The 17,011-nt window shown below is 27.0% G+C and overlaps 1 protein-coding gene across 5 annotated transcripts in view; it reads right to left on the bottom strand.

Annotated features, from left to right (window-relative positions):
* Nucleotides 1-12,864, bottom strand: part of LOC107172240 (uncharacterized) — a 36,434-nt gene extending 23,570 nt beyond the window's left edge. For 2 of the 5 annotated variants that reach the window (XM_089219762.1, XM_089219759.1), the window contains exon 1: nt 10,732-11,244. The gene's annotated coding sequence lies outside the window, so the exon portion shown is untranslated. Of the gene's footprint in view, nt 1-5,558; nt 5,656-10,731; nt 11,245-12,842 lie in introns of those variants that run through there. The other 3 variants (XM_089219760.1, XM_089219761.1, XM_089219758.1) reach the window with 3 other exon arrangements.
* Nucleotides 12,865-17,011: the final 4,147 nt, after the last annotated feature.

The raw sequence follows: 17,011 nt of genomic DNA on the forward strand, positions 1-17,011 counted from the left end.
ATATTATTATTTTAATACTACTAATCTATGCGTACTAAGCATACTTCAATAATTTTGTTAGTTGTATTTGTTTATAATTAAATTTTCAATGATCCTTAATTCTGCCTAAAACTTAAATATCATACTGAAAATTTGCCTGATCTGTATTTCAAATACTCAAATAATTTTATTTAATACATACCTACCTATAATTTATTAATTTAGTTAAAAGGTTGAAAAGTACTTATATGTATACCAAACTTAAACCTTAGCAAAACCTGTAATAAAAACAGTTTGTGTAAGTATTTTTTATAAATATTATAAGTAAGCTTTTGATATTTTTTCTATAGTAATTTTACTTTTTTTATACTTATAATATACATAGTTATTGGTCCAATCTCCATATTTAAAAATAGAGCCACAATCATGTATTCAGTTTTTGAGAAACTAAGTTCTTAATATGTACTTAATAATTGATTTATATAGTATCGGTACTATACAGTCCATAAGTATATGTTTTAATATATTGCAGTCATTTTATCGAGTCAGTTATACTTTTGCGTAGAACATCTTATTCCAAAAATATATTCTAAATTTTAAACTGTAGAATAATATCTACGTATCGTGTAATATATTATAAAATATAATTATATATTATATTGGTAATAATAAAATTATGATTTATACTTTTGTAATTCTTATAAGTATTGTGTTAATTACATAAACATATACAATGTAATTAAAAACAATTATGTAATTTAAAGCTAAGGTAAAAAGATTTTAAAAATATTATGATGCCATTATTTACAAGTTAAAGCTAGCCATTTGTAATAGTTATTGTAATTTAAAGTAGAAAAACTTGTCTTGTTGTGGTTTAATTTATTTTTATCACTCACATATTTTTTATACTTTTGCTTTTTTAATCCAATGTGTACATATTTATTTATAATAAATTACAATAGTATTTATATTTTCTATGTTATGAGAAATATAGAAAAAGTTTAACATGCGTAAAGGCAAAATAATGTAATATTATTTTATGAAATTCGTAGATTTATAAATGTGTTGATAATATTAGATATGAATCGTCAAGATAGTGATGGCACACAAAAAATTAAAAATTGTTTGATCATTTAACATATTATATCAGTTCTAAGCACGTTGCACTTTTATATTGTTTCTTTGCATACAATACTTCGGACGTGAAGAAGTATAAATTATAACACTTTGTTTCGTTAATTTCAATATATTCTTTTTGGGCAATTCGTGCGTTACAAATGGACACTTTATATATAACAAAAACAATTGGTAAGGCATATGTTAATTTTGAATGTACGAAATTTGTCCTTCTACGTAACTCAATACTACGTACAAGTTATTGTGGTCACTGCATAAATCAAACATTTACTTTTAGCATTTATTTTAAGTATATATATAAAATACGTTTGTTCAGTGTTCACTTACCTACTCTATTAACAATAATGGAGAAAAATATTATTGACGAACATCCGAAGTATGCAGGTTATCGGGTTTTGTAAACGAATATATTATTATAATTTATTATTATAGACTGTGATGGTTTACTGGTTTATTAGTATAAATAATCATTGTGTGGAAAAATTAAACATTAAACGTTTAAATAGGTTGCGAGGATTTTCATTGTTTCTGGCTATCCATTATTTGGTATAATATTATCAAACATCCAAATTGGTCCGTTTACTATGTCTAAACACTCTAAACAAGGGAACTTTATTTCTATTGTATGTTTGACTCTCATGAAATAAGGCGTCATAAATTGTAAATTGTACGATTGTGTAGTCTATAGTTTATAGTCTATTACTATACTCGTATAGTAGTATACATATTATATATATATTTACTCAATGTATATACACATAGGGTAAAGACTGATGGCTATACTCAGCTATAGACTACTATAAATATCAATATGTATAAATTCGTCAATACTATTTTGAAATTTTCAGTACCTACATAGTTATGTAAACTATGGAATTATACAAAAAAAAAAAAAAAATGCAGCGTTCAAGTATTTGAAAATTGGTTGCCATAAATTATATTATACAAGTAGTGCTGAATTTTAAAATTGTGTTTAAAATTTAAAAGCCACGAAGATTATACTACACAAAGGTTAAAAATGAATAATTATTTATACTTAAATAGTAGAATTAAAAAAAAAAACACATTGAATTGTTCCAAATGTTTTAATTTGTATAGTTTTTTATTTTAAATAAACTGTATTGTAAACTGATAGGTGTGTTCATATTTTTAATCATTCATAATTTTCATATTTTATTTTATGAATAATTATAAATTTTAGAAATAACCTGATGATGGACATCCTCCGAAATTATTAGTTACCACCATTTTTATCATTATATTATAATACTCAAGATTGTAATAGGTACTGAAATGTTTTCTTAATAAGATACTACAAGATTTATTGATATATCTTGGAAGATATACTTATCAGAATATGATAATAATAATTTATTACTTAATTATGACGTTTTAAACTGTAAAATTACGTATTTGATCAAAATTGTAGGTATATTTATAATATTTGATATTCATCAAAATGTATACAATGGTCAATTTTTATCAATATGCAAAATTGTAATAAGCTTTATTCTGATGTATGAGTTATTAAGTTATAGTAGTTAATAGTTATTGTTATGTATAATACCTATGTATCAATGTATCATTTACCCTTTTGAATTTAATTGCTCTGTTTTCGAAATTGAAATGTGTTAACTCAACATGTTACATTATATTGTGTTTAGAACAATATCTTATCATTTTTAAATAATATTCAAATAAACAGTGAAAATGAAAACTAAAAGATAAATATTTTTTGAAGTATTTATATAACAATAAAACTTATCGATTTCGTTATAACGGGAGTGCCAAAAATGTAACTGTATTTATTTTTTTATTATTTTTTTTATTATTTGGTGAAATAAAAACTAGAGTTTCCAATAATAATCTCTCTAGGGAATACTGATAATTTGATTTCCAATAACTGTTATGTATATGTCTATTATTTAGTACTATTATGTATAGCAAAAAAAGGAATTAAACTTTTAAAACACTATGTTTAGCAATGATTACAATTTATCAATAAGCACCTAATTTTAATCGAATTAGGTATATTTAGTTAAAATTATGTCGATGTGACTAAATTACTGTAATCTAAATTATAGGTAGGTATAATTGGATAGACAGGAAGGGAAATTGCTATTCTGAAATTTTATAATGGGGACAAGATATCGTAGTGTCCCCTATTGTTTTAACATTTAGCCTCTGAATTCTGATTAATTGTATATTACAAACTTTTATTTTATTTTTTAAAAGCATTATGCTTAAACATGAATATCGTTGTTCAGTATGTGTTTATTATAATTACCTACCTATTAATTAGTAATTAAAATAAATTTGTATTGCATAGGTGCACTTAAAGTTGTAAAAATTATAATAGTATTAACTTGATAAATTTTCATTTATTTTAGTATTCTACAAAACTTCAAGGACTTCTGGATACCTAGTGTTTACAATGTTGAATTTATAAATTCAATATTGATAAATTATTTAATAGTAGAAGGATGTCTCCACCTTCTCTCGTATATTTTTAGACACAATAAGTAAAAACATGTATTATTTTTGTCGACCCAAAAGTTTACTCAATGATATTATGTAATAAAATTATTGTTAATATTTTGGCGAAACAGTGATCACTGCTCGGTCTTTAAAATAAATTATGATGAATTATTATAATGAGACGATTGAGACGGTTTTGATTTCATTTAAAACCATGATGAGCTGTTTATGAATATGAATATTTTTAAGTAAGTGGATTTATAAATTTATATTAGGTATGAACTATAATTATTTGGTAATTTGTAATTGAATATTCTTTAATTTGATACTATAGCACAAGACGAAAAATTTAAGATACCCCACTCCCACGGGAACGACCACCTTCCATTCGTAATAATAAGTTTCAATACTGTTTTATATTCTACACATGACATTGGTACTTAGGCTGTATGGTAACATGCCAATGCTCACCACTTAATGCCTATAAATATGTCACATTATTGATTATTTTTCCTAATTAATTACTTTAATATGTATAGTAGATAGATACCAACCTATACCTTATTGTGAGATGTGGGCACAAAACGTAAAACTAGTAGGCGGTTCCAATGATACATTGTTGCTAGTGTTGCTACATTGCTATACCTATTACATTCATACCTGTCAAATTTCATTCCATTTGTAACCCACTTGTATAGCAGAGTGATATCCACGACTTACCCGCTTATTTTTAAGATAATTTTCAGGTGTAAAGTTAGGTTTTTACAATTGGTTTACAAATCTAATGATTTTCTATCTACTCTTATTGTGCAAGAAATACGAATATTTTTAAAACATATATTTGAAAAGTGTTTAAAACAGTATAATATTATACTGTAACTATAGAAGCCGATGTTTTTTAGATCAATTAAAAAAAAATAAAAATAAAAATATAATGTACTGTAACTAAGTCTTATTTGATTTGAATCAATATATAGGCATAAGGTGTTTGATATAATATTATGTGCCAAATTTCGACCTCGTGGAAGAATTGTCTACCCTATTATATATGTTTAAAACTTTATCAGCATAAAGCTTCTAAATATATATTCAATTGAAACAATTGAATATGTAATGCGGATTGCGGATTGCGGATTTGCGGATTGCGGATTGCGCAGTTCAAAATCAATAAAAACTTTTAAGCTCGTTATACTTATAGCTTAATTATTGTGAAAATAATTTTGCTGATATTTCTGGGGATGTTTATGAATGTCAGGGATTTGGAATTATCGAAAAATGAATGCTAGAAGTTAAAATTAAAGTATATATATATGTCCTAAAATATTATTTTAAATTATAATTTAGTTGAACGTTAATAGTTAACCTAACCTATCATGTGTACGATGTACCTTAATAAAATATTAAACTTAATATGTTAATTTCTTATACTAAATATTCAACTAAAACTATAGAGTACCTATACAAAAACCAGTAGTTAATTTTTGGCAAGTGCGGTAAATCATTACATCTATACGTGATGCTGATCTCTGCAGTGGTTTAACGGTGGAATAAAAATTATTCCGTGGTAATACACTGATGTCCGACACAGTGTATCATAAAAATTAAATATTTACGTGTGTAGGAGACCAACTAAACTCGTTAAAAACAGTTAAATTATAAACCATTAGAACGATTTACATTTACGATATTTAATATCGGCGTGAACACTAGTATTTTAAAATTTAATTTAACTTAAAAATTATAAAGTATTTATATCTAAAAATAAAATGACTTATAAAAATATATGTTGATTTTTTTTCATTTCCGGGAATGATCCTGTTCACATTAGAAATTCTAAGAAATTTTTGGGGGTAGGTACTAAGGGTTGGCATACCGAGTATATTATACTTATTCAATATGCAATACTGTTTTTACGGATTGTGATTATATAATATTAAATTGTACACAAACCAAATTGTATTTACATCAACAATCCGCAATGGAATTAGTTTGACTTTTGTGTTTATTGTATGATGACTATGATGTTATGCAGTCGTATAACAGGACACAGCACACAGGTACCTATATATGTAATCATATTATTAATTCAGTATTAATTAGAGTTCAATAGATTGATAATTGTTAACAACAGTTTAGTTTAACATAAAAATGTGACTAAATGTACCCTAACCTAAATATAATTATATTCTTCCTACATTAAAAGTAATTATTATTATATATAATGAACATTCATTGATTTGCTTACATGTAATTTATAATTATAATGACATTGTTTATGTAAATAATTAATTGTAAAGTACCTACCTATTCACGTAAAGCTATTTTAAAAATGTATACCTATTACTCAATACTTAATGCTCAATAAATGATGACTTATATATAGTTAAAATGTAATAGTTATTGGTTATCACTTAAAAAATATTTTGTATGTAAAATAATTAATTTAAATAATGATGCTAGTGTATTGGAAATTATTTGTATAAATATAAAACTTAATTGATTTTCATATAAAATGCAATCGATATTTTGTGCCATTATACATTTAATGATCGTTCTTTAGGTTTTTTAGGTTAAATCATTTTAAGCTCCACAATATGCTGAGTATTTTGTGAGATTGCTCAAAACTTTTTTAATTGACCTAATCACCAATTACCTATTGAGTGTTATATTTACAACGTATAATTAAATTTATTAAGTAATAAACATTATTATTAAATAAATTCCTGTCTACTTGTTTACCTATGTTTTATTATACGTTATAATTTATAATATAAAAACATAATAAGTGACTATTTGTATATTATAGCCAAGATAATAAAAAGCTGGTAAGTGGGTATCGCTCTGCTGTACATTAGGGGGTGGGGTGGACCTCTTACTAGGGTAGGTTAAATTTGAATGCAATAATATGTATCATTGTATACGAAAAACGATTCTGAACGGAGACTGTTTATCTGTCAAGGATATATTATAGATTATTAAAAATTTTCAAATCTTAGATTTAAAAAGAAAATTTTTTATGAATTTTTAGCTTAAAAATAATTTGCGAATTTTCGTGATTTTTACGTATGTTGTCAAAATTAAAATTAAAATGCTTGTAAAAAAAATGTGTGACTATATATTTCTTTTATTTTTCAACTGCTATTGTAAAAATATTTTTATTTACTTGCAAATTTTGGCGTTTTCGACAGATTTCGTAAAAATTTGAACTAAAAACGCTTATAAAAAAAAATTGTGACTAACGATTTTTAATTTTTTTTTAGCAACAACGAGAACAACTCATAAGGAACCTTGTATTAAATTTTCAAGTTTTTTTGGTCATCCTACATTTTTTTTACCGACACTTCAAAAAAAAATTCTCAAAAAAATCGAAAATTTCAGTGGTCTATAAATAACTCAAAAAAAGTAAAAAATTTTGTAAATTAAACTTTAGATAGATAACACTAATATAAACATTTGGTGAAAATTTCAAGTATTTACAGTGATTAGTTTTTGAATTACATCCATATAAAAATTTGATTTGGTCGAAAACTGGTTTTGTGTAAAAATTCTCGTTTTTCTGATATTTTAGATTTTTCAACTTTAAAATTACATGCAAATTTTCGCGTTTTCGACAGATTTCGTAAAAATCAGTTGTCTATAAATACCTCAAACAATTTTGAAAATTAAACTGTATATATATAACACTAACATAAACATTTGGTGAAAATTTCAAGTATTTACAGTGATTAGTTTTTGAATTACAACCATATAAAAAAATGAATTTGGTCGAAAACTGTTTTTGCGTAAAAATTCCAGTTTTTCTGTCATTTTTTTTTTGTTTTTCTCGATTTTTTTGAAAATTGATGGAAAATGTTTACTTTTGACCTCTATAATGCACCAAGGATATTCTCTTTTACATCGGAAACCACTCCTAAAGTTTGAAATCGAAGCATGATTTCGACTAGTTATGCTGTTCACAGACAAAAAAAAAAAACACATCATTGTAAAATCAATACATTCATCACTTCGTTCAGAATCTAAAATATATGTATTTTTACATTAGTATTTGTATGTTATTCTTTTTATATTATATATATTTTTCATATAAGTATGTAACACTGTTATAATTTATTTATTGAATAGTTTACAATTTAACATATTGCTTAAATGTTTATAATAGTTTGTACATACTATGTATGATATATAATATTATAGAAGGTGTATGATAGAATATGCTATTTTATACCATATAGGTATACAATATACATATTATTATATAATCATTTATGTTTAAAAAATGTAGGGTAGTTAAGTTGTAAGTTGTTATGAGTTAAATTTTGATCAATTGTCTGTACAAAACAGGGTTGCTGATGAGAAAATTAAAAATTAATTTCTTTAAATGCTAGCAGATTAAATTTAAACACACCTATTAAATATAACGTTTTAATGGTTAGGTATGCATTCATTATCGAAAACTATATTAAATTGTCTACTTCATAATGTACAGAGTGATTATTTTTACAAGAAATATTTATGTTATCAGTCAATTTTTGTGATGTATTATTAATTTATAGATAACTTGGAGTATTTTTTTTTAAATTCATAGTTTACAAAATAAATAAATAAATCGACTATAAGGTTATTGCTACACATGGATTATTTTCTGTTAATTTTTAGTTCAAGTATTCGAAATTGAATCTATTTTGAAGACAAATATTGATATTTAATAAAAACATGTGGCTTAGTTTCTGTGAATTGATAGTTAGAGTCATGTTAATGAAAAAATTGAATATATATTTATGTTTGGTTTTAACATATTGTTTAGTCCAATAACTCTGGGCTCCTTTTATAAGTATTAAAATATATTTATAAGATAAAACATAGAGTACATTTATATGATAAAAATCAAAAACTTTTACACTGATGGTCAGTAGCTCAGTAAGTATAATAACGTTTATCGAAATTGATTTTAAATATAAAGTATTATTATTTCATAGATATTTGCTCAACATTTCAACGTATATTTTAAACAGTTATATCGTATATAATTCATAGTTACTTGTGACCCCGCGGGTGACTGGTACGAACAAAACAATTAATTGTCCGCAGTAATACAAAATATGATTTGAATTTGAATTTTTTATACAGGTTGGATCTTGGAGGTGTTACACGAAAAAACTGTGAAAATAAAATAGGTTACCGACGAATCGTCGAAAATACTATTCGCACGATGTTCATAAATAACGACATTTAAAGGAATTGAATTAGACATTTAATTTAGAATACTAATGGATAATTATCCATCTGTCTATTTATACTTCGTAATATTTCATTTTTTTTTCAAGAGCTTTTTTTGTTGTTATTATTGTGATTATTGTATAGACTAACCGAGCATGTAATTTGAACATAAATAAAATAGTCACTCATTATAGGGGAGTTTGTAATTTACACTAAAATAAGGGTATGTAATTTGCACTATCCTCAGGTAGTCGAAAATAGAATTTGTGATTTGCACCAAGACAATTATTTATTTATTCGATATCGAATATTTGATTTTGAAATATTTGATTATTCCTCGATATCTTCGTCAACGTTAAGACTAAATTGACATGGATGACAATTATAATTTTCTTATATTCATAATAATACGACTTTAATTTTAAATATATTTTTTTAATTTGCCTAACTTTTATTATATTCATAATTATATGATTTTAAATAAACTTACAATAATATGTCAATATGTGTATAGCTTAACTATTTTATAAATAAAAACTAAACTAAATGTATATTAAGATGTAAGATATTATAGAAACTTGTAAGTTGGTACTATCGATAATCGAGATAGGTACTATCAAAAAGATAGTCGATTTTAATTTTGGTGTAAATTACACATGTTATATAATATATTTTGGGTCAATTTTGGTACAAATTGACTACAGCACATTATAGATGCATAATAACAATAAGTGCAGTCGGATCTATATCAGAACGCATACGAACTGCAGGCCAGCTATGCTCTTATTGAAATACTACGTGTGAAGTATTAACTATCAATAATGGTTAATATACAATAATTACAAATAAACTCAAGCAAGAAATATGAATAAAAACAATAAAGAAAAAATTCAAGACATATTTGGTATAAAGGTATAGAGAAGAGAGAAAGATGGTACAAACCACATTATCCATGCAAGTGGATAATTAGAAGAATATAACTTACTGTATCCTTTATTAAAAAAAATCAATTACTTAATTATTAAATGTCTTAATGTTTATCATAATTATTAATTATACTGTATCTTAATTTCTAATTGTTTTCTTTCTATATACTTTAATTATTTTTTTTTCTTTGTTATTTTAAATTTCATCTTGAAATGTTTTCTTGCCCTACGATAAAAGATATTACATAATTATATTGTGGTGAAAAACTTCTATTCTACTTAGTATAACATTTCTATTCTTACTAACAAAACAAAAACAAATTACTATCATAAATTCATAATATTATAGTTGGTAGGTTGTTCGATGTATGTTGGAACAAAAAATGAAATGTCATAACGAGAAGTCATGTAGAAAAATTAGCAAGTTTAAAATAGGATTATTACGGAGAGTCCAATATTTTACCTAAGAATTAGTAATATTTTTCAAGGAAACCTTAATCCACTTAAACTCTTCGCTATATCGGTCAGTAACTATGTTAAGGAAGCGATAAAAACGGTGGAATAAAACTACGTGAAAAGTTGTCATTTATATATAGTATAGTCTTATAGATATTTTGATTTTGAGATTAAATTAATGTTAGCTATAAACCCACTCGGCTGCAAAAGACAAGGATTTACGCTGTACGCGTTTCGCGTTTTAAATGATACCTAACTTTTTACTGCAGCTGCACATGACATGCAGTAGTTGACGGAATGTGTGTAATGTATCACAATACATCTGATTATTTGAATTATTTCTAAACAGAGCGAGTAATTATTAGGGTGCAGTAAAGAGACTTAATCGGTGCTACTAATTATTGTGCATAATTACTATATAGTGCCACGATACAGGTATAATGCTATAATTATTTGGCGATATTACTAATACTTAATTCAACGGTTATACACTTTATTCGAAATAATATCATATAATATAATATATTATTGTATTGACCTTTTTTCGATCTGTTGCGCACGGGACCTGTCGTCGTCGTCTTCGTCGTCCGCGATCTCATCGGTCATGTACGGGTCGACTATACCGTGTCGTGATCTCTCGTGCGGGTGGGTGTGCGAGCGGGGGACGGGGTCGCAGGATTTACGCGGCGATATAAATCGGCGGCCGCGGACAGGGATCCGCGATAGCGTCGAACCGAGGATGATCGTCGGCTGTCGTCGAGCTACCTGGGGACGGTGCAGGCCGTCGGTTTGCGCCGCGACGGTGACAGCGCGAGAAACGACCGCCGTGGTGCGATGAACGTGTACAGTATAGTAGGTGTACGTATGATAGCGACGCGCGCGCACTGCTTGTGCACTGTATCGAGCTGACGGCGCGGCGGTTGCGTGTAAGTCGAACCACCGTTGCGGGCGGTGTGTGCGCGCGCGACACTCGGCGCTAAGCAGTATACCGAGTTAACGCCGGTACAGCGGCAGCAGCTGAGTTGTATACGTCGTCCTCGCGAGCGCGCGCGTACGTATAATAATAACGCGTTGTGTGTACGCTCGTACGACGCGCGCGCGCTCACGTGTGTTTGAGCGTTATTGGTCACGGCCGTAGCGCGCACACCTCCGCGCACACACGGCGTCAACTTTACGCGGCGTGCGACTACCCGCCGTGCCATACACCTATTACATACTATTATAATATAGTTTTTATGGTTATATAATTCCACGAAATAAAATATAATCGCAATTACGACTATCCGCTGTGGCGTTGAAGTGAATTCAAACAATAACTAATTTTTAAGAATATCTTTCTTACTGGGGTGGTAATCACTAAGTGCTCACGCTCAAGGGCGCCCGTCTGTGGTCTGTGGTCCACCAATATTTTAGTTAATATTAACTGTTTTATCATATTATGTAAAAAAAAAATATTGTGCTTTATTATCAGACATTTTTTACTCTGCGGCTCTACTCACTCCTAGTTTATATTTCTGCGGGTGCCCTTGCTCGCCCCCAAACAGACCCTGTCGAAAGTGTCTGTTTCGCAATAAATGATTGAGTGGATATTATAATAAGATAAAAATTATAAGTACTATACATTTTATACTTTTATAGTATATAATGTCATAGTATTATAACTATGTGGGTTGTGGAGGTAGCTATAAATTTCAAAATATGTTGAAACCTCAAGCCGAAACAAAACGTGATACGTACCCAAATCAAATGTGTATTTGTGATACTAAAATGGCTAATATCTAGTGATTCATTCGCCCAGCAAAAGGCTCCACATATGTTATGTTGTCCTAGGTCATAGCATATAGGTGCAAATATTCATGGTCCGAAGAATGCATGTTCTAATCAAAAACTAACAATAGAATTAGTATAATGTGATCTACATAATATAAATGTATTTTCAATTTTGAATAATCTGTTTTTATAATTTTTTAGTTTTAATCTTTTTAATTTATATATTAATTAATCATTTATAAAACATACAATAATACATATATTATCATGCATATACATATGTTATTAGTACCTATAGTTATTTTAACAGTTTCAAGTATCAGCTTTTTTAAAAATGTCTCATGATATTGGAAAATATTTTTTAATTGATCTAATTATAAAATTTTAATTTTTAATCTTATAAGACATTTTTGATTTTACGTAAATGCACCTCTGAAACTTAATAAAGTGTTTTGAGCGTACAAATGTAACGGTAATATTGTATTAATGTGGTTTATCATCAACAAGCTTTTAAAATATAAGCGAGTCTGTGCAGTTAAAATTTGTTTCAGCTTTCAAGCAGTTATGAACACCTTAAACCCTTAATGCATTTTATAAACTATTGCACCCATGGACTATTTACAGCGTAAACGACACCTGGATATGATTGAGTTCAGTGCCATTGCCTGCCTGGTATATATAATACAACAATATTGCATCATTTTTCCCTCTTATTAATCGACGATAATATATTTAAAATTTTAAGCGCATCACAAAATGTAACATCTATATTATATTCTATCGCTACTGGTATAGTGTTTACATGCCGAGAAGGGTCGACTATAACAGAGAGAACTACCGTATTATTATTATTAGTGGCGGTACATTATAAGTACCTACCTCGCGGTCGTTGTGTGGCGATGATGAGCTGTGGTGTGTATTGCTGCACGCGCCTAGCACTGTATATCGATGGCAGCGCAACGGGCGCGACTATGATATAACAGCCATGCGCTGTGTCTCCGAGATATATATTGTATACACACAATAATGGTTGTTCAGTGGTACAGCGACGGGGGTGGTTTGCGCGAACTCTAGAGCCATTTACGCCGGCGTCTGTTGGTGGGTGGGTGCCGACGGGTGGGTGCGTGCACTCCAAGAACGCGCGCGTTAAAATAACATTTACACGTGATGCGTGCATATATTATAATATGTGCATATTATAATATTATCCACGTGATTCCTATTGTGATTCGCTTCTACTGCTACTACTTATATAGACGTAATACATATTATATAAATATAATGTGCACAATTTGCAATCATATTGAGAGTTACTGTATAACTATTTTGAGGTGAGTACCTAATACCTATATATGTATTATGTATATAATTGAGGTAACCGACGCATGATTTTAGAAAATAATAAGAATTATTAATACATAAACTATGAATATTAATTAGCATCATAAATAATGACTTATTAAAACATTGAGTTCCTGAGTGTTTGTCGTTTAAATATGAATGTTGTTCAGAACAATAATAGAAGAAATACACTGAAATATTCTTGGTAAAATAAAGGTAGGCACCTATAGGTACTAAATTATTTATGATTATTTATTATTTCTTTATTTATGGAATTAATCAATTTACAAAAAGTTATAAAAATTACACATAAAAATTGTGTAGTAAATACAGGCCCGAATAGGCTAGTCGAAAGCTATTAAATTATTGTTACTAAAGTTATATGTTAAATAATAAATGTACAACGTGATATATAGGTACTTATGAGTTACGATAGGTAGGTCACTCTAATTTTTAATTATCTATTTGTTGTAAATCCTTAAAAAATCGCGATATATTCTAAGATTTTCGCAGTACAGAATATAATCATTAATCATGTATAATTTTTTGATACTATTTTCAGCAGAATTAAATTTAACACTACACCTGTAATCGATAAATATAAACTCAATTATTAAAATCCTTATATTTATATATACACAATCGTCTGAATATGCGAACTAGCAAATTTCTTTTTTTTTACTTGTAACTTATTTTAATTATGGTTATTATTGTATGGTTTATAGTTTTATACTTTATTGTTTTATTTTATATTTAACTCGCTATTGTCTATTGATAACATTATTATAGTGTAGCCGTGTAAATTATATTAATTGTAAGTAAAATAGGTTTATTCTGTTTAAAAGGGATAGATCTAAAAGAATATTTATCCAAATATTTTCATTTTTATTTTGTATGAAAAGGTACGATATATATACAAATGCCCAGATACATCTTTTCTTAATATATATATAATAAGTACACCTGTTTTCAAACTTCTAACTTTTCGTAACAAAAAAAAAAAAATTGATAGGATGGTACCTAAATCAACTATCTTTATTTAATTAGTAACTAACTGATTAAAATTAAATATAAATTCAACGACTTGTGAATTACTTAAGTCAAAAACAAAAAAAACTACTAAAAATTGTTTTGAAAGTTTGAACGCATGTCTTTTTAAGTCCATTTTAAATAATCAATTTATATTGACACACCAATAAATTACCATAGTAACGCTATGTAATATAGATGATCATTTCAACACTCATTCAATTATTAAATATCTACGTCATTCCGCCCTTTTATGCTTTTATAGGTTTACTACTTTATTGTTTTTTAATTTCATTAACTCTTTTAAATAATAAATTGTTTTATAAATATAATACATGTTAATAATGGTTAATTGTTTATATTATTTTTTTGTCACAAATCTTATAATTATTGCATTTTATGTTAATATTTGAAAACTTAAGTACTCATAGTAAATGTATTTTTTTTAGTATATTGATTTTAATTTTTTTTTTCAGATTCCTAAACGTTATACCTATTGAAATTTGGAATAATATTATTTATTATTTTATTAGGTATAAGTTGTAAGTAACTACATTATAATTTATAATTTATGAACTGATTGAAAAATATAAAAGCATTAAGCATAAAATTAGGTACCTAGCACCCTAGCATAAATTATAATACATTTATATAACATCAATACAATGTTTTAGACACGAATTTAATGTTTGAGGGAGGAGGACGGGAAGTTATCATAATAATGTAAATATTATGTAATATTATGTGATAAAAAGATGTAGGTATGTAGTTGTTGAAGCGGGATTAACCTCCTACCCTCATCTCCATATCTACGGCCCTGAATTAATATTATTTGAAAAATAATAAAAGGTCATAAGATATATTATTTTATAACTTCAAATTATTTGTGACTATAAATTTATTTTATTTTTCAACTGCTATTGTAAAAATATGTTAGGAGCCTTGTATTAAATTTTCAAATCTTATAGATCTAAAAAGAAAAACTTTTATGAATTTCTACCTAAGATAATTTGAAAATTGCCGTAATTTTTACGTATTAAGTCAATATTTGAACTTCAAATGCTAATTAAAAAAAATTGTGCTTATGTATTTTTATAATTTTTTAATTACTATAAGAATAACTTATGAGGAACTTTGTATTAAATTTTCAAGTATTTTGATAGGGCCAAAAAATTTAATCGACACTTCAAAAGAAAATTTTCAGAAAAATTGAAAATTTCAGTTGTCTATAAATATCTCAAAAAAGTCAAAATATTTTGAAAATTAAATCATGTAAAGAAAATGCCAATCTAAATAACTTGTGAAATTTTCAAGTATCTACGACTTATACTTTTTGAATAATAACAAATATTTAAAATCGTTTCAGGATAAATCGTTATCGTTACGCTGTTTCGTAAAAATTTAAAATTCAAACGCACATGATTTTTCAACTTTAAAATTACATGCAAATTTTCGCGTTTTCGACAGATTTCGTAAAAATGAGTTGTCTATAAATACCTCAAACAATTTTGAAAATTAAACTGTATATATATAACACTAACATTAACTTTTGGTGAAAATTTCAAGGATTTACAGTGATTAGTTTTTGAATTACAACCATATAAAAAAAATCGATTTGGTGGAAAACTGGTTTTGCGTAAAAATTCCCGTTTTTCTGTTATTTTTTTTTGTTTTTCTCGATTTTTTTGAAAATTGTTGGAAAAAGTTTACTTTTGACCTCTATAATGCACCAAGGATATTCTCTTTTACATCGGAAACCACCCCTAATGTTTGAAATCGAAGCATGATTTCGACTAGTTATGCTGTTCACAGACAAAAAAAAAAAAAAAACACATCATTGTAAAATCAATACATTCATCACTTCGTTGTCCATCAGTGATGGATCTAAAATTTAGATTCTGAACGAAGTGATGAATGTATTGATTTTACAATGATGTGTATTTTTTTTTTAGATTCTGAACGAAGTTAGTTATAATTATAAGTTGTTCTTATTGTAGCTAAAAAAAAATTGAAAATCGTTAGTCACAATTTTTTTTTATAAGAGCGTATATAGTTCAAACTTTTACGAAATATGTCGAAAACGCAAAATAAAAAATAGTTCAAAATTCATAATATTGTTTGTATTTTTATCTAAGGTTATAAAATTAAACACTAAGTTTTCCATAAGTTTTGCTTCAAATAGCTATAGAGAAAATTTGAAGCGTCATTATAGGAAAAATGTTTTGAGCGTTTGAGTTTTAAATTTTTATCAAATCGCGTAATGATAACGATTTATCCTCAAACCAGGTATTCATTTATATAAGGTATTATGAATTATGATAACTACATGATAACTACACTAATTGATTAACCATGCCTTATGCAAAATGCGTCTTAATTGAAAAATAAAATATTTGTTTCAAAATAGAATATATGACAATATTTAAATATAATATATCCTAAACTGACAAATCATCTACGTTCAGAATCATTTTTCGTATACAATGATATTTATCATTGCATTCAAATGTATTCCCATCCATTACAGTAACCTACTGTACAGCAGAGCGACATCCACGATTTACCCGCTTTTTTTTCGATTTTTTTGAAAACTGTTGGAAAATGTTTACTTTTGACCTTTAAAATGCACCAAGGATATTCACTTTTACATCAGAAACCACCCCCAAAGTTTGAAATTG

Source organism: Diuraphis noxia, unplaced genomic scaffold (genome assembly GCF_037042655.1).
Source record: "Diuraphis noxia isolate RWA-SAM2 unplaced genomic scaffold, SU_Dnox_SAM2 contig0002, whole genome shotgun sequence".
Lineage (NCBI taxonomy): Eukaryota > Metazoa > Arthropoda > Insecta > Hemiptera > Aphididae > Diuraphis > Diuraphis noxia.